The following is a 22,490-nucleotide window of genomic DNA, read 5'->3' as shown; positions in this document are numbered from 1 at the left end:
TCTAAATGGTCTCCAACCTGTTGTATTAATAGCTCATTTCTGTGTTGTTTGTGCACTGGCATAATTCCTTCCCTCAAGCTCACTGGTTCGTCAAACCCAATGTCCACGACTTCTTTTTCCTTTGGTTTTCTGACCATGAGATTTGGGAGTGTCCACTAGATGGGTTGTTCTCTTTACTTCTCTTGTGTTATGTTTTCCGGTGTATGCCGGACCTCTTATATGCTTGGAACATGTTAGCCAATAATACATGCACATTTAAGAGTCGACCTGAGACTTTCCTCTTTTATAGCGCTTATAGTTAAGGTTTATAGTTAGAGCGGACTCAGGTTTATAGTTAGGGCTGGATCAGGTTTATAGTTAGGCTCCTTTCTCCTCTTCTCTCTCACATCTGTATACATTCGTGTCCCATTAATGCACATTACTAACTTGGCTTCTTCCTTGGAGTTTCTGTTCTTTCAGATCTTGCAGGTTTCCATGGATAGGGGTTACAGCTGGATCGTGTTTGCGCCTGCTGCCGTGGCCCTGCTTGAAACCTACTCTCCTTACAGTCATATTTTTTATATCAGCATTAGACAATACATACATATACACAATATTACTTAATATTGTGTATATGTATGTATTGTCTAATGCTGATATTGTATATTTTTGCTGTTTATCTCTGACATAATTATGCTGAAATATTAACGACAAAATGTATATAATGTTTTGATTATGGTATGGACTGACATGAATTTATAAATGGATATCACAACATTGATAATACACTGTATTGTAAGAGCAGAGTAGACACTACTATTGTTGTCTAGCCTTTGAACTGGAGATGGGGGGCGGGGCTGAGTTATCTTTGAAGTGTGTGTTGCTTATCTAGCTCCAGTCCTCATTACAGTAGAATCAAGAGAGTGGGGATGAAAGGCTTCTTTTCACAAGAGAGGACAAAGATACAGAGAGCCGCGTTAAAGATGACAAGTGTGTGCGTCAGGTTTTGTGATCTCTGTGTGGTCCCCATTGATATGGATCTGAAGTCTCGGAGCGAGACACGTCCTCTGTAAATGGAGGATCGGATGAGGACTGGACCCCAGACAGCATCATGGAGCACAGGGAATATTTGCAGCTTCAGTTCCAATCAAACTAGCTTAACACTTCATGTTGTTTCATGCTGCATTATAGATGCAGACTGGTGATTCAACTCTTTCATTCCCGTGTAATAATTGATGTATAGAGTATAGAATCTCAAAAGCAGTGGTATTTAAATTGGGGTGCATCCCCAGGGGTGCTGGAGAGAGATACGTTTAAGTTAATGTTAATACATTGATTTATTTACATCATAGCTTTCCCCCTTCCAGTCATCAACTTAATCTCTGAACACATGTATTTAGAAGAAAACTGTAAGCTTTTGTGTTTAAGTGGAGGGCTGTGAAGTGACAAACGGTGGGGATCAAATCATGACAGCAGTATGGGATGCATGTCTCTGGTTGGCCAGCAGGAGTCTGTCACGTACCAGTCATTTACCCGAGTTGCGCATGCTGCCTTCACTGGCTGGGGGAAATATTGGAAGCACACACTTGTCACCACATGAGTTCAGTAAATGCTCCCCTTTATCAACCAGAGCAGAATAGGTATCGTCTGAGTGAAGATATTGATGAGCCTGGCTCCCTGGACACTGGTCACTTATTTATAATTCCTCTACGAATAATGTCTCCTTTCGTTTTGTTAGCAGAGAGTGCAAAGATGTGCTCGATATGTGTTTTTGATAGCTATTTTAACAGGGTTTTCTTTCCACCATTATGCACCACAAATTATAATTGTTCTTCTCAATGAGCACAGTGCCTACTTTGCGTTCTAGTTGGGATATAGGAAAAACAAGGAGCCCGTGAAGGCAGCATGATACCTCTCTCTTTGCCAAACCTCTTGGAGTGCTGGGCGCTCAGCGCAGCACCAAACCATTCCCACCACCACCACTCACCCGCTACATGTGGGGGAAGAAACCTGCCGAGTAAAACCAGGCAGAGGAAAATAAACATTGCCAAGTATCACTTTTTACTACATGGACTAAGCGCGCTATTTTTTTGTCTCTCCTCTCACTCAGGCGCTAGGTGTGTAAACTAGTGAAAGTTTGATGCCCGAGAGGACATTTGCACGCCTGGACTGAGCGACAATGGGATTTGTGAGAATCACGTTATCGGTCCTGGCGGATTGGTCTGCATAACGTTTCCCAGCACCGGTCGCAGACACATGGGATACTCTCAATGAAACCAGCGAGAACGTGTTTGCGTCGCCAGAACGAGGAGTAAACCAGCGTTGGGAGCAAGTGACTGAAGAGTTGTCCCCGGGGCAAGGTGAGTGGCAGTCAGGGCGGTGTAACTATCGTTAGTCCACCTCCGTGAAACATAATTTACACTCTTGTTATTTTGCTCCGTGAAAATCCAAACTGCGTATGTTTCTTTCCTATTCGTATTCCTCTGAATGGTGAAGCCTCATTCGTGTGAACAGAGATATCAATGAAGTCGCGACGGTACTTGGAGTAACTTTTCTCCATGAACGTGTGCGTGTTTGAACCCGTGCCGACTTTATTATCTCTCGTGTTTAGGCTCGTGAAACCTCGTACGTTTAGCCTTCCGAAGCGCCCAAAGTTGAGTTGGCTTTACCCAACACAACACCCTCGAGGCGGCGTCGCCCCGAGGCGCGAGCGTCAGCGCTCAACATTTCCTAAGGTGTGTGTGTGTGTGTGTGTGTGTGTGTGTGTGTGTGTGTGTGTGTGTGTGTGTGTGTGTGTGTGTGTGTGTGTGTGTGTGTGTGTGTGTGTGTGTGTGTGTGTGTGTGTGTGTGTGTGTGTGTGTGTGTGTGTGTGTGTGTGTGTGTGTGTGTGTGTGTGTGTGTGTGTGTGTGTGTGTGTGTGTGTGTGTGTGTGTGTGTGTGTGTGTGTGTGTGTGTGTGTGTGTGTGTGTGTGTGTGTGTGTGTGTGTGTGTGTGTGTGTGTGTGTGTGTGTGTGTGTGTGTGTGTGTGTGTGTGTGTGTGTGTGTGTGTGTGTGTGTGTGTGTGTGTGTGTGTGTGTGTGTGCGTGCGTGCGTGCGTGCGTGCGTGCGTGCGTGCGTGTGTGCGTGTGTGTGTGTGTGTGTGTGTGCCCGTGTCCGTCCGCCATTTAACGGTATCTTAAAAAAAAAAAAAAAAAAAAAGTGACGCTGGCATTGATTTAATTTACAGGCACAGCATCCGCTGGGTTACAAACCAACCTCGGTGTCACGTTACTTCATCCCAAAACAATGAATGTTACAAAAAAGTATTCTTTCCGACAGCCACCACGGTGCACTATGTAGGGGAATGATGGATGTGCGATGAACAGGTCAGTCCGACTTTAAATATGCCATAATGTGTGTGCCGAATTGACCAGAGAGCTCTGCTAAGTCGTATAACATATCTTGCATTTTACATTTCGGTTGAGTAATTCCGTTCATCCATACACAAAAAAAAGAATTGGTCATCTTGTTCACTGATTTTCTGTTCACGTTTCAACTCAGCGTGCCTCAGAGAATCAGGGGGGGGGGGGGTCAACATTGTGCGTGAAACGACTTGCATTCTGCAGGATTGGTATGAGCCGAAATCTGTATTGCAATACAGGAGGATTGTTCTTTCAGGAAAAGCGTAAGCTATTTAGTAATCTTCCCATCACAAATGTCACCTTCCTATTCAAATTAAACGGCATGAACCGCAAATGATAATGGAGGTCCTTAAGATCAAAGGGTCAGATGCAGGTCTTCATGTTGTTATAACATATTTGACTGTTCACGCTTGGTTACAAGTGTCATAGTTGGCGCTCCATCACAGGGGCTGCCAGTGAGAGTGTGTGACCTTTTGTGTTATTGGGTCCCATGGGTGATGGTCTCCTCTCAGTTTGGTGCCTTCTTAAACCAGCCATCTGCTCCTATTGCCTCGTAACAGAATTGGTGGCTTAGAATAAGCCGGGAAATGAGAGTGAATATCCCCGCATGATGATGATGATGATGATGATGAATGCTCATTTATTTTAGATTGTTGGTAGCATTAGGAGTAGGGTGTGCCCAGACATTGTGGCTGCTAGGTCTAGGGTGTGTTTGTCTTAACTTCTAAATGAATGCTCATATTCAGGTTTCTCACATTTACTTTTAGTTTCCTGTTTGTTTATTTTAAAGATGTGCAGCCCTATATTGGTTAATAGCTACAAATGATTGTATAAAACAGTCTAAGATTAACCATTTTCTGGTATTCCGTTATTTTTAAAACCGTGAAGTAAAAAATGTTTTTGCCCTCGCACATTTGAAGCATTGAAACATGGTTTATTTTGTTTTGCACCCAACCAAATTATCCCGTGTTCAAGCACTAAAGTAACAATAGACTGCAGCTGGTGGACAAATAGTCCAGTGTGACAACTATAAGTAAAGCTTTTCATTGCTTCCTCAAATCTAAGCTGTGCTTCGTGTCAGATTATGAGTGTGTGCCATTAGAGAGCATGTTTAAGTGGGGCACATGTTTTCATAGACCCCCCCCCCAACCCCCATGCAGAACCAGTAGCCAGCACGTTCTTCTTCTTGTACCTGCATAAAGTCAGACACCAGGACCCGTAGCTGTCTGGTTAAATGACCTTTGGCCCTGTGTGTAAATGGCGTCATTATGGCAAGCACATTTGACCTTTTTAAAGGCTTGACCTGTGCTGACCTGAGATGGAATTAAATGGAATTTGGAAAGAGTGCCAGATCAATAAAGGGGACTATTTGATGTTTCAATCATTTTGGTTTAGAAAAACGTTAACAAATTTAGAATTGCAGGTGCATTTGATCATATTCTTATGTTCTGTTGTATTTGTGAAATAACAAAAGGAAAACCGTAGTTAAAGGGAAAATATGCCCCCTTTTTATGTGGATGTCCAGCTGCAAGATCTGTTCTTCCTGCATCCAGCGTGCTCATTAACGTGACAGTGACGTAGTTGTAGGCAGAGCTACAGCCTGTTTCAGCTTGGAGTTATCTTGGTAGCAAGGGGAGCACGCTCTAAATGCTACAGGAGATACATTTTACAGAGTTTGGGCGGAATCCAATCGGATGTATTTATTGGAGCCACAAGATACGGCTGGAGAAAAGAGGCAGAGGCCAAGAGGATATGGCCAGGGGACCCTGCGAGTGGCGTAATCTCCACGCAATGCATCCCAGTACATGTCTGTCCGAGTCCGCTAGCAGGAGAAGTACGCTCTTCAGGGTCATTGTAGCACTCAAGGAGAACTTTATTGCTTCAATTAACATTAACACTGATTGGAAATCCACATAAAATGTGGCAGATTTACCTCTTTTAAGCAGAAACTTTAAACCTTTTAAACACTTTTCTCAGCATTGAACTAGAAATAATTAATTTCACTTGACCAATGAGCAGCCACCACTCTTACCAATGGCTGCATTGAGCCTAACAGCAGACGTGATTTGTGACAGCAGAGGTGGTAAAGTGCCTCTCCAATAAACAAGACTTCCCCCCTCACACATTTTCTGCTACAGTCAAGGTGCCAAAGGTCAAAAGGTGAATAGGGGCTGGGTGTCGACTGCTTGTGTGTTCTGTGCCGGGCAGATGGAGGAACTGCAGGAAGCACATAGTGTTAAAACCTTTCACCCCCCCCCGACAATTGCATATTTTCATAGTTTTTGTAGTGTTGCATTTTCGTCCCTTTTTCTCCCATGTAAAGCTTTTTTTGGGGGGAGTTTTTCCAGAACCGATGTGAGGTCCCGGGACAGCATGTCTTATCTGTAGAGATTGTAAAGCCCTCTGATGGCAAATTTGTGATTTTGGGCTATACAAAATTAATTTAATTGAATTTAGATGTGATAAGTGACAGAAATAAGGTATGTAAAGAATGGAAAAAGAGGGCTTGAGGGAGAACTTCAGGCCCTCCCTCATGCCCAGATTAAATACTCAATTTAATTATGTCACTGAGCATTAAGTCAGTAACCTTATCAGAGCGGTCTGGCTGTTTAATGGGACTTTGTAAGCCAACAGATGCACCAAGATTAGGGACAATATGCTGGTGGTGCAAACCCCTGAGCAGAGGGATAAAAGACGGGCACAGAATCTGATACGAGGTGCCCCTCCCTTAGATACCACCAGCACGCTGTAGGACACCTCAAGATAGCAGGCTTTAAATATAGCCTCATCTAAGGAGAGTACAGTATAACTCAAAGTGTCGCTTATTGTCAATGATGTGAATATTTGTTCTGTTTTGTGTGACCGTGTTTATGCGCACACAGACGTTGAGATAAAAGTAAAAAGACAACCCAAAGGGGGTGATTTTTTTCTCTTTTCTTTTGCATATTGATGTAGAGTTTCAGGCTGATTTGAAAGATCCCCTCGAAGTTACAGCAGCACCATGAATATATGATGGTTTCTCGTCTTTCTGTGCTACTTGGTAGGCTGGTAAGAGGAGGTGCCTGGGAACTCGGATCTCCCTGCATATTGCTTACGATGAACATTTAAAATCTTAAGTCGGGCAGGATGACGCTCCGGTCCTTCTGTGTCTGTTAAATGATTCGGCAAAGCCTTCATTTTTTGGGCTGGGGGGGGGGGTATTTTCTTTGATAACGAGAAGAGTGATAACGCTCCTCAGGATTCTCTGAGGGTTTAATTAGTCCGGGTAGGCTGTTCAGTATTCAGATATGTAAATGGAGACCCAGAAAAACGCAGTGCTGTGGATTGTAGAATAGATTTGAGTGTTGAAATCTCTTTGAAGCAGCAAGTGAAGTGCTCTGTGTGAGTGTGAATTATTAACTGTTGAGGGTAAGCTGTGTGTGTGTGTGTATGTGTGTTTCAATAGTGCCTTGAATGAAGCGCGTGTGTTTACTGAAGGTCAGTGTTAAAGCAGGAGTACACGTGATGTGATGGTTTACTTACTGAGAAGAACTCATTTACTCACTAATATCATTGACACACATTACACTTGAAGGGATTTCTATGTCAAACATTTACTGGAACATGAGGAGTAAAACACGTAGTTGAAGTCCTTGTGTTGAGGTTTGTGTTGAGATGAATCACTTGAAAAGTTTGGCTCATTTTGAGGAATGAAATGAGTTTGAGCAATATTTTGTGTGGAAAAGTATCCAGTCCTATATGTGATGCAATGGAAGCGACTGAAAGGTGGGAGAGGTAATGGGGATGTAGAATTAAAAAAGGTCCTGGTGTGGTGAATGAGGAAACTAAGAGGAAGGAGTTATTCTGAGTTTCCAATAAGTAAAAGTCTGCTTCATTTATCCAGACCGATTTGGAAAGTATAATTTGAGCTTTTGGAGAGTGACAGTTGGAGCACTTTTAAAGCTAATTAGTACAAACGATGCACGGCTATGTTCTTTGAATAACAGTCTACAGGGGTACAATCCCAATGCAAACGTACAGAGAGAATTTAGCTATGTCTCCCAAGGAGCGTGTTTGGCAAAAAACAAGCCAAAAAGTCACTTCTGTTCCTCGTCAACAGTGAGTTGAAGCTAAAGATAACACTTTGTACAAACCTCATCAATCATTCAATTTGTTCCCAACTCAGTGGATCATTCTTAATTAGCTATAGCTCTCATTTTTGATTCTATCAAGCTTATTCCTTACAGCAACTGCTACATATTCACCCAAAGCATACTCCCAAATCCACGTGGCCTAAATAGCCAGTGATGAAAATGTCTCTGAACATGTGTGACCACGTCCATGAATACAGTAGAATACCCTGTGTAGAATACAGTTGAGTACCCTGTTTAGAATATAGATAAACAGAAAGCCGCATGCCCTTTTTCTCGCTCTCATACCCTCTACAACCTCCACACATCACTCTTTCTTGCAAGACTCAAGCAATTGCAGCCCGCCCTTCCTTTCCACGATTCGTCCCTCCGAGCTCAATACGTGACACTTTTCCGAAGCTCTCGTTTCTGTCAGTATTCCCCCGTGTCTGCATTCATGCATACCCGTGCTGCCGTATCATTTCCTATCCGTCTGCGGGGCTGAGGCAGCCTGTTTGTCGTAGACCCACGGAGAAAGGGGCCCGGCTGGCGAGATAGGGTGACAGGTATGAGAGGAGCTTTGTCACCGCGCTCGCCATGAGAAGATGAGACCTCCACCTGGGGCAAGTGAGGGTGGAGGGAGCGCTATACATACACACAAACATGCTCACATTGTTGTTCTTTCTGTATTCATGTTGTCCTTCACTGAAAGACATTAGTTCCTCTACCCTTAACCTAAGCTGTAGGTTAAGACGGCGCCTAATCTAAATCTGATCCGAATGGACCCTAATTTTAAACACAGATAATACACACACACACAATTAGATAAGTAGATTCTGCTCTTGGCTTGGTGGTCACAGCTAAGTTACCACTCAAAATGTATTTAGGTCCAGAAAATGGGGAAATGTTCCTAAATGTTTTGTTTTGTCTACATCTCAAATATGTAGTTTAGCTGTCAAGAGGAGTAAAGAAACCAGAAGATATTCACATTTAGAATGCTGCAATCATTCAAACCAATTAATTGATTATTTAACAAGTTGGCGATCAATTATAATAGTTGATACCAAGTAATCGATGAAAAAGATTGTTGTCAAAAGTAATTTCAAACATTTTAACAGTTTTTGTGCATTGCAATGGTCGTCATTGACTCATATCTAAAATGATAAGAGGGTCTGAATAGTTTTGAAGTCATCAACGCTCTGCTTTTAGTTTTACTATACTGTGGTAGAAGGTCTGATTAATGCCCAAAGCAGGTCTCATTTATCCATCCATCCATCCATTTTCAATACCGCTTATCCTCATTAGGGTCGCGGGGGCGCTGGAGCCTATCCCAGCTGACATAGGGCGAAGGCAGAAGGTCTCATTTAAGCTGTTCAAAATACTAGTAATAGTGATGTCTGCTGTAACACTATATTACTATCATCACATATCTCATATTGCTCACATATCTACAGCTAAATAATGTTAAACTAGGCAACATGAATGACATTTAGTGGCTTTTGACAAAGATTCACAACATATGCACTAGTCTGTGCTGTATAGTAATATAACTTTTGTTTCTGAAATAAAAAGCTGAAATAATAACGCCGCTTGAGCTAGTCGAGATCAACAGTTCTGCCAGCAACCCCTGAAAGTATAGCTGAAACTTGCATTAAGTATCACCTCCTGAGCATTGGGCAGGGTGTCGGCATGCGATAGCTTCCAAGTCGATGCAGTCAGCGGTGAGCGCTGTATAAGCATTGTGCAGCGCGGCATCAATTAGCCAGCCAAAACACACACACACACACACACACACACACACACACACAGCCTCCATTCACATGGTGGGTATCAAGTAAAGTACTCTTTTGGCATTGTTATCACTTTCAGGGTTTGCTACTGGCATCATCTTTTTTTTTTTTTAAAGGCTACCCTTCTTAATTAGGATGGAAATGAAGGCAGAACACTAAACAATGGCTACATGTTAGTGAAGAGGGCTGTGTGATCTCATCGCAAAGCCCAACACTGGAAAATGTCTCCAAGGGTAAAGCTGGCAAAATAGCCCCACTCCACAAAAACTCAAGGTCTAAAACTCCAGCTTGTTTTTCCCGCTTTCAAAGTACATGAACACACCATGAATTAATTCTCGCACCCATTTTTCCACTCTCTTTGGACTGGAGCAGTATCTCCTTAAACTGTCAGCACCTGCACGTTCCTCTACATCCTGCACAGAGATGCTGCACAATGCTAGAATGCTAGGCATGTTCCTTGCAGGTGTTGGTGAAATAATTTGGACACTTTTTACTGAGCTGGGTCTCTGCAGCCATGGAAGGGGTGGTCTGCAGGTCTTGTACCCCCTTCCTCTTGTCTCCACAGGGAGGTAAAGAGGGAAAGTGGCCCTGCAACCTTTTGTTTCTTTTGTTTAAGAGGAGGCTGAAAAGACCAGCCAACCAGAGAGGGTTTGTGGAAAAAGTGGGGATTAGAGAGGTGTAGGCATACCTCACGGAGTGAGGGTGGAGGATGAGAGTATCTCCTCCCCTGTCTGTCAGTTGATGAACAGCTGGTGTTTACTGCAGACTCCTTCTGTCTCCTCAGAGAAAGGACAGGTGAGTAGGTGTGGCTGAAAAGGGAGTGTCCACCATATGGGAGATAACCTCAAGCGTCCGGACTTCGGCATCCAAAAAACACTTTTCAAATTAAACTTTGGGAATTTACCTTGTAATTCACTCAAGAGTTTGTTGGAGTTTGTTGGAGTATGTTGATTTTGACACTTGGGAGATTTGTGGGCAGGTTCAGGGACTGGTAAGCGGTGTGAAATTGCTTTTGTGCTTGCCAAATTGTTCTTTGCATCACATGGCCGCATTCAGACAGGTGGCCATTCATCTGGGATTATGATTTGAAACGAATGGACGAAGGAACGCGCTTGAAATTGAATATCATTTACATGACGTCAGGCAAGCTAGCTTTGCCTTTCGACTCCAGTGGAAACAATACAAGGGGCATCTGCTGTGGTGACTAGCCACTTTTTTTCCCACTGACCTCGTGTGTGTGGCTTTTCGTGACACGCGGGCATGCGTGAAAAGCAGCATTTGGAAATACCGACAGCTGACTGTTGCCAAGTGGCAACCATGAAAGCTCCTAGAGAACAGTGAGCGCTTAGTTTCCTTAGAAACACCCTTTTTCTCAAGACAGCACCCCCTAAATCGACTCACCCCTCCCCTAACTCCCTTTAAACGCCCATGTGGGAGGGATCTCTGTCCTGGGAAAAGGGGGGGGGTTGCTATGGAAAAGCCAAAGACGAGCGCTGGACAAGCGTGCTAAAAGTTCAGGCCCTTGGCCGGCTGCTGGTCCCAGGGATGTCTGAAATGACCGTACCTAACTTTCAGTATGCAAGGTGGATATCAAGGGATGCCATGCCTTTTGAAATGAGAAAGTAGGCTTTAAATTGGCTCATAAGCAATCTCCATACATTTTTCCCACCCCACAGTTGGTCATGTACTCATCAAAGTAAGAGCAAAAACTACAAGAAATTATTTAGAATTGCAACCGTTAAAAAGTATTTTGCTCAGTAGATATCTCTTTTTATTTAGCAATGCAGTTGTTCAAACGATCAATTAATCCATTCATTTATTTAACTTGATATAAGCAATGACACATGCCCATCACAATATACTATTGCTCAAACGTTTTAACAAGTCAAACATAATAAGTTCTTTTATCATTTCAAAAACAGTTGGACGCCCTGGAAAATTCAAAGTATGTGGACCTAGAGTTAAGATTTGTTCAACCTAAAGGTTTCAGCTTGCAGTTGGATGAAAAGGAGAAAAGCAGCAAGTGTTCACGTCAGAAAAGCCAGTATTTGGTATTTTGAATTCTATAAAATCCATGTCATAACCTTTTTGCCATCATTGCTGCTGTTACTGGGAGCTACTGGTAACCTTATGTTATCCTGTTAAAGTGTCACTTGTCATTTACAGATGGGAGACATGTTGCCTCGGAAGAGCGGTATTTTATAACAACCTGCCTATCATGTAACATTTCCTGTTGGTTCACACTCCCACTGGGGTCAGGGGTCACGGGGCTCTGTTATCCTTCAATTGACACAATGCTCCCTCAACAGGACTTTTTCTCTTCTTTCTTCAGCGCAGAGGTACTCAGGCTCCTGTTGAAATGTTTGTATGAATATGCAACTGCATCTGTGCGTGTTTACGTGCGAATGTGAACGCCTCGTGAGCCCACAGTGTTTCCTGGCAACCTTTGCCACTCGCTGGTAAGCTGAGCACAGTGTCGCAATATACAGGCTGCACTGTTGCTCAGACTGGGCTGGATTTACGAGACTTTGATTTAGACATTCCTTAAGCCGATCTAAAATGTTGGTTCCGTTCCTCGTTTACTGTACTGTAATCCTGGCAAATACAACCAGAACCACGCTGTGCGACTAATTCCCTGTCCGGAGTATGCACCGTGTGTCTGCACACACGGTGAATACTCCGGACTGGGAATTAGGGGCCCGTCTCAGTGTGAAAGTTGTAATGTAATAGCTCACAACATACTAGACTTCTGTGTGTATCCCAATGAGCCTTGAGGCAGCTTTCATAAATAACGCTCTCTTCCTGTTATTAATGGGAGAGCTTACGTTTTTTTTTTTGCTTACTAGGAATAATCTTTTCCACCCGCTCAACCTCGGTATCTTTAATCTGGCTGCAAATGAACCAGGCCTCTGTTTCCAGGGTTATGGAGCACTCTGGTGGGGGGTGGGTTGTTGTCAGTGTATGGGTTGTTCTGCTGTTCGCCCCACCTCCCAAGTTCATGTAACTCAAACAGCCGTTCAGCACAGTAGAAACTACTTCCACTGATCTTGGTTACATTGACCAACCACTTATATGGACCAAAATGCTTGGGACAGAATCATTCCTATAGAAATGTTGGTAAAATTCTTCAAATATAAGTAGTCTGCTTCAGTGTTCAATTTGGGTCTTTTAATTGACATTATGGAAAACATTAAAAAACTACGGTAGGCTAACGTTAATTCATTTGTCTTTTTTTGCCCTTTACTCCCATGACACTTTGCCTTGTTGGAGCCAGTCTTCTTCTGGCTGGCTTCCTAAAGCTGATGCCGCGATCACATGGAAATCATAACGGAGGAAAAAGAAAAGTAATTTTCTGTCAGTGAAAAAATTAATGTTTACGGGGCAAAGCACCTTTTGGTTGGAGCCGCCCTCGTCAAGTGGATTGAGAACGCCCGGTCATGTAATGCCACCAGAGTGGAGCTCTGCTGATTCCCAACCGGCGCTGCAGCACAGGCAGACGAATGGCTTCCCTTCGTACCGCTCAGCTGGCGAGTGTGGAGCCCCGGCAAAGGGCCGCCGTTCATCTGCATGCGCCGCCCGTCCTGCAGTGACACAGAGCCGGGGAGAAGACCATTCGCTATCACGAGCTAGTAAATAGCAAAGCTTTCCGTTTCATTGCTGTATATTCGATGTAATAAATATACTAATCTCAATTAGATGGTAACTTAGTGGTAATGGTTAAAAGAAAACTGTAGTTGGAAAGCACAAAGAACGATTGTCTCTGCAACGGTTGGTGTATTCTTACCGAACCGGCGCGGTCCCAGGGTCATGGTATGTAGATGATGCTCATAATGCGGAACGGAAGTCCACAAGAGTAGATTCAGCCCGGAAACCTTTAGCCGCACTCGGTTAGCAACATGACCTGAGGTTCGCCCAACAAGCTGATTGGCATGCGGGTCAGCTGCTGTTTGCTGCAATTTCTCATCTAATGTCATTTTAGCATTTAGAATTATGTTTGTAAAGACCAAACATGTGCATGGATGTGAATGTATAAAGCTCAACCTAGAAAGTCTGAATCTCTTTCAGTAATTCCTAATATACTGTGGGTTCATTCTTAATCGCATTGGTGTAGACTCATAATGTTTGACATGTAGGTGGGATATTGTGGTTCATTTGCATGGTGTCAATCTAAACCATGCATACCAGTCAGTCACCCTCGCAACCTTTTACACTGTAAAGAATGTATTCAATCAAAAACACAATGACTTTCCCTAAAAGGTCTTTTGAAACAAAGCCATTATGTAAACAATTTGTCAAATAAGTAATGATGTAGGAATGGCCTGCACATATCACTATTTCATGTTACCTGATCTAGTTTTTGTTTGACTGGAACAGTCTAGCTGATGAAAATGTATTTAATCATAAATGTATTCCTTTATTTGTATTTGTTTCAATAATGGGCTTTTATCAGCATCTTTATTCAGTTTTTATTTCTCTTTTCTGTCCTGTAGATAGATCATCAGTAGACTCTCAGGCCATCAGCCATTAACATTCTTTCCATTGAAACGTCAACTCAGCCCATGTCCCAGGACCTGCAGGCATCCTTCTGATAAAACCAGACTAGTCACAACATATTGAGACTGTTTAAATACATATTGTTGTATTAAAGGCTTTTGTTTATGTTTCATTAGTGTATAATAACCTGTAAAGAATCAGCAGGACCACTACACGTAGTGCGCCATGTTGCACCGCCATGTTTTTACCGTAGCCCTGAACGGACAAACCAAACAATCAAATAAAAATACCATAATTGTCTGAAATAAAATAAAAACAGTTTTGCATCCTTAAAATGTACTAGGCCTCCGCTTACTTAGTTTGTCTTTGTATACTCAAAGAATTCGGGCAGTAAAATGTTGGTGGTTTACCTCATGCGTTACTCAGCAGGAACGATGATCAGCGATGGAGCAGTAAACATTTTACAGCTCTAACTACCCTTACTGTTTAACATTATTGCTGCGTTTTACAGAAACACATTAGAAACTGTGGAAACAGTTTCTAATGTGTTTCTGGAGCAGCTCAAGACTCATGGTTAATTATCACATGCCTTGACTTTTAGACTTGAGTTATGAGCTCACATTTGTCACCTGCACATTGCCTATTGTTATCTTAGTTTTGTACAGGGCTGTTCTCGCTCAGAGGGTAAACATGGATGGGATATGAGAGCTTCTCTAGTTTTGCTGTGTGTAATAATTTTCTCTTCATATGATGGCTTGGAATAAGGATGAATGTGTTCGTTACTCTGAATACACCTCCTTCAGGTTGAAAGTAGCGAGTCATAGTGGAAAATGCATGTCAGTCAAACAGTTTGTACAGGCCTAATCAGTCCTCAGAAGATCAGCCAGAAATGGCCAAAATACCAGAACAGCTACATGCAGACTAAACAATCCTAAACATGTATATATTGGTATCAAACAGGTGTGATGTAATCGATTCTGGTTGTAAGCATTAACCAGTTTGTACCCCAAATAAATGATTTTTTCTCTAACATAAACTCAGTGTTTCCGTCTTCATCCCATATCCATACGTTGCAGGTAAACACACACATTCTATGCAACACACCGCATAAGGAGTCTGTCCTGTATATATGTTCAGCATAGCTGTCCCAATGGGTTCCAACAGATCTATTTAGGCTACAATGCAGCGGAAATGTTTTTAGATCTCTCCCCTCATTACATCACACTTCAAGAGGGAATATGAACTATGACATATCTGAGACGGTGTGAAACCACATTGAAAGCGTTCCATCTTCATCAAGCTGAACTCATGTTTGGTTCGCAGCTTCCAAGTTTTTTTTATGAATGAATCAGACCGTTCAGCCATGTAGACATACCAATCAGCATAATAAATGTAAATATGAAAATATTCTATTCTAAAACTCAATCTTCAGGAACCCCTGCTGTCGATAAGTAAGTCAGTCTGAGATTTTAAATAAAGTTTTCCCTCCAAATCCCACAAGCCAATTGGCTACTTGCTCTATACCATACTGATGATGTCACCATAGCAACCCAGTCCACCCCAGGACCTTTATTGATTACACATATTCAGTCTGCTGCCTATTGATCATGGGCAACAAACGGATTATTATAGCGACCCCATGACCCAATGTCCTGAATAGGAGAAGGCAATCAAAAGGCGACGGTCTCATTCAGAACTCATACTCATTAGTGTTGCTGCAGGATTCTTATCTCTGCTGGATTTGATTTGCTTTTCAAATCTTTGAATGGAATTAGATGTGCCATTAACATTCTTTCCATTGAAACGTCAACTCAGCCCTGAGCAGTTTTATTGAGATGCTTTACTTAAAATCAAAGCCATTTTCCTCGCTGCTGTGACAGCATTAGCAGGTCATGAAACACATGTATGCATTTGCCAGGAAAAGCAGATTTTAGGTGTGGACGGCTACGCAAACGAGTAATCTAAGAAAGAGAACCATGATCTGACCCATCTGCTCCTCCTGTTGGTCTTTTTTTCGAATGAAGTGGAACATTCTGAAATGCCCCTTTTCTCATTTTCAATGAGAAATATTTTGTATTGTATTGAAATCAGCAGTTGTGTAGTTATTTATTTATATTTGATTATTATATCTGTAATCTGATATAATAATCTACTTTTAGAACCCTGAATGTGTGGGTCATCTCTTTCACAAGTAACCGGTGAAGCCAAAACTCTCATTTCTTTGATGTTTAGGTGCTCGGTCTAAAACAACCATAGATACGTTCTGTATCATAAGTACTCGCAATGTAACATGACAGAAATGTTATATCATATTGAGAACAATTTTTTCCTTATTGTAAAGTCACCTGTTTTCGTTAGCTAAGCTGGTCCTCTTCATGGAGTCCACCATGTTGCTACAGTAGCTCAGAACGGACAAACCAGTGAGGTTTGTAACGTGAGCTGTGGAGAATACCGTGGTGCTGCCGTCAAATGTTTATTTTATTAAAAACACATAAAAAAACGTTAGTCAAACAGGAGGAAAAGGGTATTTCTTGTGGACCATTTCCAGCTGTCATGTAATACCCATTAGTTAGTAGACTAGTAGTGAATATTTACAGCAGCTGAACTATCTATCTGGAATAGAGTTGAAGTAAACAATAGTCTCTATTTGACAAAACACTCACCTCAAGGTCCATTTAGTAGCTGCTGTGGCGCTTTTGATCCTCTCGCATGATCTTCAATCATAGTGCCCATGTTTATAGTAATTACGTTAAGGAAAATGTCACTCAGTGCAACAGTGTGTCTAATTGACTGGTTTACTTTGGACCATAATGAAGCTCTACGGCACGAGGAAGAAGATATATCAGGGTTTAGAGTTACACACAAGAGTAGTGGATTACCAGCCTCATCCTTTAGAAAGTGTGGAGCCTCACTTTCTTACAAAACAGGATTGGCTGTGCTTGTGTGACTGGCATTTCATCAGATTTGACATTTTGAAATCCCATGGGAGTGTTGGCTGCCACTGCTGATAGAGTATGGTGGAAACACTGCATGGATGTGATGTGATCTTTTCCCCATAATTTTCAGGAAATTAAAATTAATCAACCATGCCCTGTAGTAAACTAGGCGTCGGCCCGGCTCCGTTTTTCCAAATCCGACAGATTAAGATGCAAGTCTTCTGTGGGTGGATTTACAGCGCAGGAACAGTTTTAGCATTTCAGTTTGACACATTATTTTTATGCAAAGAAAAATGGGAATCACTTGTTATATTCTAAAAGTCACTGACGCTGCTCTGTCTGATTTTGTGAAAGGAGTCTGGCCTGTTGACCAACTGTACTAAATACTGTAGGATTCACGGGTTTGGCACGGCGTCAGTGGGGGATATCCTTATTGATTGCCCCCCGGGACTTGCCGCTGCTCCATATCCGATTCATTATTGAGCGTCCTCTGAAAACTAAAATCAAGTTTACACTTAATCTTTGCTCTGCGTGAATTTGAGGAACACCATTTGAGGTCTGCCTGCGGTTGATGTAAGCTCGATATCGTCTTCAACTAAATTGATTGTTGGTGGCTGCGAGCAACGAGGCGTCTAAATCAGATTGACTGGGGGCTCTGGTGTAGACTTTGACTTTGTGTCTCTGCAGATGTGTGTCAGTGTTCAAAATGAGTGTCTCTTTTCACTGATGCCCCCTCAATACACGTTCAACCCACAAGTCAGTCACATGACACCGCTGTCGCAGGTAAATCACTAGCCTGCAACTACAGTTTAAACATACAATTACAGAAAATGAATCTCATAAATAGCCAATGCAGTTTTAGCTTCAGCTTTTTCCACACACTCTCTTTTATAAGTCGGGAAGTCACTCAAATGTTTGAACCTCAATAGATTCCAATCTTATTTCAAAAACTAAAACCCGCTCACCAAAGTCAAATATTGTTCAACGGCAGCACAGATGTCGCAAAGCCGGGTCAGGCGATGTGCATTGACCCCATTCAGTGCAGGATTAACCTGTGTCACGGTCGGTCTGAATGGGTTACAAGTGTTGCTCGGTTACAACCCCCCTGGATTTGAAACCTTTCAATTGTCAAATTATGACAACAAGCTTCATTGCAAGTTAGGTCTTATTTTAGATGGTAAAAGGTCCACAACTATTGGAGGATTTGCCATGCATGCAATTTGGTGATCCCCTTTCTCTCCCTCCATCGCCACCATGAGGTTGATCTGTGTGTGGTTTGGAGTTGACCATTTCAACAACCGGTAGATGGATCGTGGCAAACGCATTCATGGTCTCTTTCTGGATAAATTGTAAAACTGTTTGGTGATTCCATTGGGAAAAGTAATATTGTTCTCGGCAATTGCCAAAGATATGTTAAACATGCCAATCACACAAACCAAGCTTAAAACGAAGGCAACCAGTGAAAGTATGACCCCTATACAAACATCCATCACAGTTAACAGACTGACTTCCTGTGTGTGTGTGTGTGTGTGTGTGTGTGTGTGTGTGTGTGTGTGTGTGTGTGTGTGTGTGTGTGTGTGTGTGTGTGTGTGTGTGTGTGTGTGTGTGTGTGTGTCCAATTCCTTTGCACTTATTTTTTAGTTTTTGTCGCGCCAGTTATACTTTCTATTCCCCAAAGTAGTAATGATTTAGTGGGTAATGCATTGAAACACTACATTTTGCTTCTATATCGTGCCAGTTTTAATGATTCAAAGAGCTGAACCCCTCAGGTACATTGAACAGAACAGTGTTCCAAGCTTGCATGAGGAAATAGATTTGAGGCTTTAGTTTGAATTCCTCTACACACACAATGGGTGTACGTGTGTATAGATAAGAGACTTATTAAAACATCTCAAGCTCTCTTTCGTTCAGGAATGTTTTTGTCACTTCGTAAAAAAGCAGTGGTAATTAGTAAGTAGGCAGATGAGGCGTAGCTGATGACCCATGTGCCCCCCGCCCCCCCCGACTTGAAAAGAAAATCAATCATGGCTAATACGAGTTTGGGGAATTGGCACACATGCCATGTGTTGTTGTCAGATTACGATGATGCGCTTATCCGTTTGTGCATGCCATTAGAAAACATGGCACTGCAAATGAATGAATTCGCCACAGAGGCAGCGTGCCGCTGGTCATGTTCAGCGTGAGAACACAATTAGAGTTAATGACCAAGCTGCCGCTGGAAAGTGCTCATCCTCTGTCTCATTAAGGCTTAGAGACGGATGCCCAGTCTCTCATTAGTTCACTGTAAGGTTAAAAGATTACTTCTTAAAGAGGTTTTTGCAGTTTTGGATGCAGTGACACATTTGGCTCTGGCTCGAAGGAATTCAACCACAACACTATTTCAGTTTCAGTTTGACACCAAGGCTGCCTTTTCTGCCTTTTCTCTCGTTGGTATAACCTCTGTTCATTCTGAGGTTGAATGACCAGATGTGGGTTGAGGAACTAAGCATGATGGCATCAGCCCTGTACCAACAGCCTGAGAGGGCAGGGCAGGAGTTGCATTTAGACCCTGTATATATTTTCCAAGGAACGGCGAGGGGAAAAAAAGACGAGATTTCTGGTATTTAATTACAGAGCGCACTGTCAATGGTAGTTTTAAGGCCGACAGCTTAACGACCTCAGGAATGTGGCAGTGTTGGTCTTGGTAACGCCATGTCATTTCCTCCTGCGAAGAGACGGGTTTTTTTAAGGATACGCGCATATGCCAGCTCGGCTGAACCGTCAGAATGAAGAAGCCAGTTCAATTCAATTCAGTTTATTTTGTATAGCCCAATATCACAAATTACAAATTTGCCTCAGAGGGCTTTACAATCTGTACACATACGACATCCCTGTCCCAGGACCTCACATCGAATCAGGAAAAACTCCCCAAAAATAACCTTTGACAGGGAAAAAAGGGAAGAAACCTGAAGGTCTGCTAAACGGCACAGTAAAACATGTGCCGTTTAGCATTGCCAAGTGGAGGGTAAAAGCTCACACAAATTTTAGCACTTTATAATGTCTGGAAATGGCCGTCTTTATTTAAGTCTGTTTTCACACAGGAATCCTGTTTGTGACAGTTTTAGTCACTTTGCAGGACTTGTCTCCTGTTTACATAAAGAATGTCTCCACTGGGCTGTGGCAGTGATATTTTTCTTTCCCATGTTAAATCTGACCTGACCTGATTTGAGTTGAGTCCATTCCCTCTCGGCGCTGTCAAAAGGTCCATGTCTATTTGGGTCTGTGGACATGTTTGAGAGGACTCCTGGGTGGGATGTCCCTCCGTATCGAGTCGGTGGGGTGGGGGATGGATGTTTGCCTGTCTTTTTTGGATCATGATTCACTGGTTTTGGCATTGGTGAGCGAACACGCCATGTCACCAGTTGAGTCACTGTACATTTCCTACAATGGGAAGCCTGGCTGAAATTGGCACAGTCCCTTTTCATGGCCACAAAGGGAGCCATTAAGGCTCAAATGCATCCGGATTCATGTCGCCCCCTTAAAGTGAGAGAGCGCGCTTGGCTGTTGTTGTGCGAGTGCTCTTGCATAAGGTTTCTCCATTTGGCCCGGCGTCAAAAGAGGCATTGGCTGAAGGACACGGCGTCACTGCTTCCAGTCTCACAGAGCCGAACATACCACCACTGTTTTCAAAGTAAAGGTGCTCCAGGCTCTCTATCTGTTCTCTGTTTGCTCAACCTGATGAACCATTGTGTGACACAAGTCGACTTTAATCCGTGAATAAAAGAGGGGAACAAACATCAGAGCAAAGACCGCAATCCTTCCTGTTCCTGTCGCATCAATCCTATCAGCACATCAATCTCAGCCCACAGTTCCACCAAACGGCCTTCTGCACTTTCAGCTTCAAACTTGTCTTTCCGCGGCTTGGCTTCAGGCCTCACCCTTTAGGCCTCACCCTGTCAGTCAGGGTCAAAGAGGAATCGATGAGTTAGTGTGTTGTGTCTAAGGGAATCTCCACAAAACAAGACCCAACGCGTCCTGGCTAGAGGGCAGAGGTAGGAGCCGTGGAATCAGGTGGAAGAGGGCTATTTCCTTTCAAAACAACCATTTCTCTTTTTTTAGAACCTCCAAGGAGGATTGGAATGACTCCCAAGTTTGACCAAGCTCCCTCCAAGTGAAGGCAGCATTGACTCTCAATGGAATGATTCTACTTTACAGCTTTTGGACACCTGTTGTGAAGGACAAGCATAAAATGAGAATTTACTAGGATTGCCAAAGCCAAGAATAAAAGTTTCATTTGATCAGTTTTTTTCAGAATTGGAAATGCAGCTGGGTTGTTTGTTCTCTGAAATATACACGACAGTAGTTTAGTAGAATTTAGTTTAACCTGTTCGAACGTGGAAAAAGTTGGATTCTGTAACCATCTTGATCCAAATTCAAAGCTTCCTCTGGATTAACAGGAAGTGAATGCTATTGTACACTGAATCCCCTATTGTAAACTATATAGTTGCTATTTTCATTGTAAACTGGAAATCTAGCAAAATAAGATTAAACATTTCTTTCAAGTGAACTATTTACATAATATAAGGGAAAAGAGTTTCCAAACGAGCCGTTGTTCCGGTTTGAAATCTGGAAGTAAAAAGCCCACATGTGAACCATTTGTCCGTTGGCTACCTAGTGGCATGCTCATCAAGTGCCCCTGTGGTCACGTTCCATGACAGTAAAAACAACAAATCTATTCAACAAATATTCTTACACTCTTTGGACTCATGTTGTTCTGAATGAAACTTCTGAATGATAATTTGTACACCTCTAGAAGACAGACTTTCCCCCTCAGAGCAAACTTTAAATGTCAGTTCTAACCATATGTTTCTTTCACTGCTTTGTAAATTCTGATGCTTTGAGTATGTGTTATGAAAGTGCTAGAGAGGCCATGTGTCACGTCTTCTCTTTTCTATGGCAGCTATTAGTCTTTGTTATTGTACTGAACAATAGCTGTCCTGTTTGAGAAACCGAGGCCCTCACCTCCGCAGCATGAATTAAGAAGACATGGCAGGTGTTGCAAATGGTTTATGTTCACACTGTAGAAGGGGGATTTTTCACCCATTGACTCCTGCTATCCTCATCTGTGTCCACATTATGGTTCCTCAAAGACCGTTTGTGTTGTACCTAATGTCACGCTTTTGGCTTTTTAGAGAAGAAAACTGGAAAAATGCCTTATGTGGATTTTCTAACCTCTTGTCTTGCTCCAGGTTTGGACAAATCCACATGGGAGCCGTGGACCTATAGGAAATGGCTGCAAAAGAGCACTGAACTTCAGCAGGTAGGAAATTCATATTTCCTCTTTTCTTCTTGCCAATGCTTGTGCAACACTTATAGGAGTGTGTAGCAGTGTAAAGGCTTTTTTTAAATGATTGGTCAATGCTAATGTATTGCACCAAAATAGCCAGATGGTGTCAAGGTGGGGCGAGTGATCACTTTTTCAAACTATTTCCTTCAATTCGTCTCAATTACACAATGGCCCATGGGATTTGTTTCTTCCTCCTGCGGTGTCAAGTCCACTTCCCCCCAAAGAAACGCATCCCGCCACACTCAGGAGCTATTTAAAGTGTTCGTGGCTGCTCCCAATTACTCCTCCCCATGCCAAACCAGAAGCTCAGGCCATGCAAATGGAGGCCTCCCCACAGCGACTTTTATCTGTTTGTTTTCATATTTCCCTTCCCTCAGTCGGCCCTCCTCCCTTGTGCTCAGACTGTTTTTGCCTTAGCCAAGGATTATTGTGTTTTTCCTCCAGCTGACCTTGGT

At 42.7% G+C, this 22,490-nt stretch overlaps 1 protein-coding gene across 1 annotated transcript in view; it reads left to right on the top strand.

Annotated features, from left to right (window-relative positions):
- The first annotated feature begins 1,948 nt into the window (after window positions 1-1,948).
- Window positions 1,949-22,490, top strand: part of plxnb1b (plexin b1b) — a 93,169-nt gene continuing 72,627 nt past the window's right edge. Inside the window, exons 1-2 of the mRNA XM_034532186.1 lie at window positions 1,949-2,339; window positions 21,938-22,008. The gene's annotated coding sequence lies outside the window, so the exon portion shown is untranslated. The remainder of the gene's footprint in view (window positions 2,340-21,937; window positions 22,009-22,490) is intronic.

This window comes from Cyclopterus lumpus, chromosome 5, assembly GCF_009769545.1.
Source record: "Cyclopterus lumpus isolate fCycLum1 chromosome 5, fCycLum1.pri, whole genome shotgun sequence".
Classification (NCBI taxonomy): Eukaryota; Metazoa; Chordata; class Actinopteri; order Perciformes; family Cyclopteridae; genus Cyclopterus; species Cyclopterus lumpus.
This window is presented reverse-complemented; position numbering and strand designations above follow the sequence as displayed.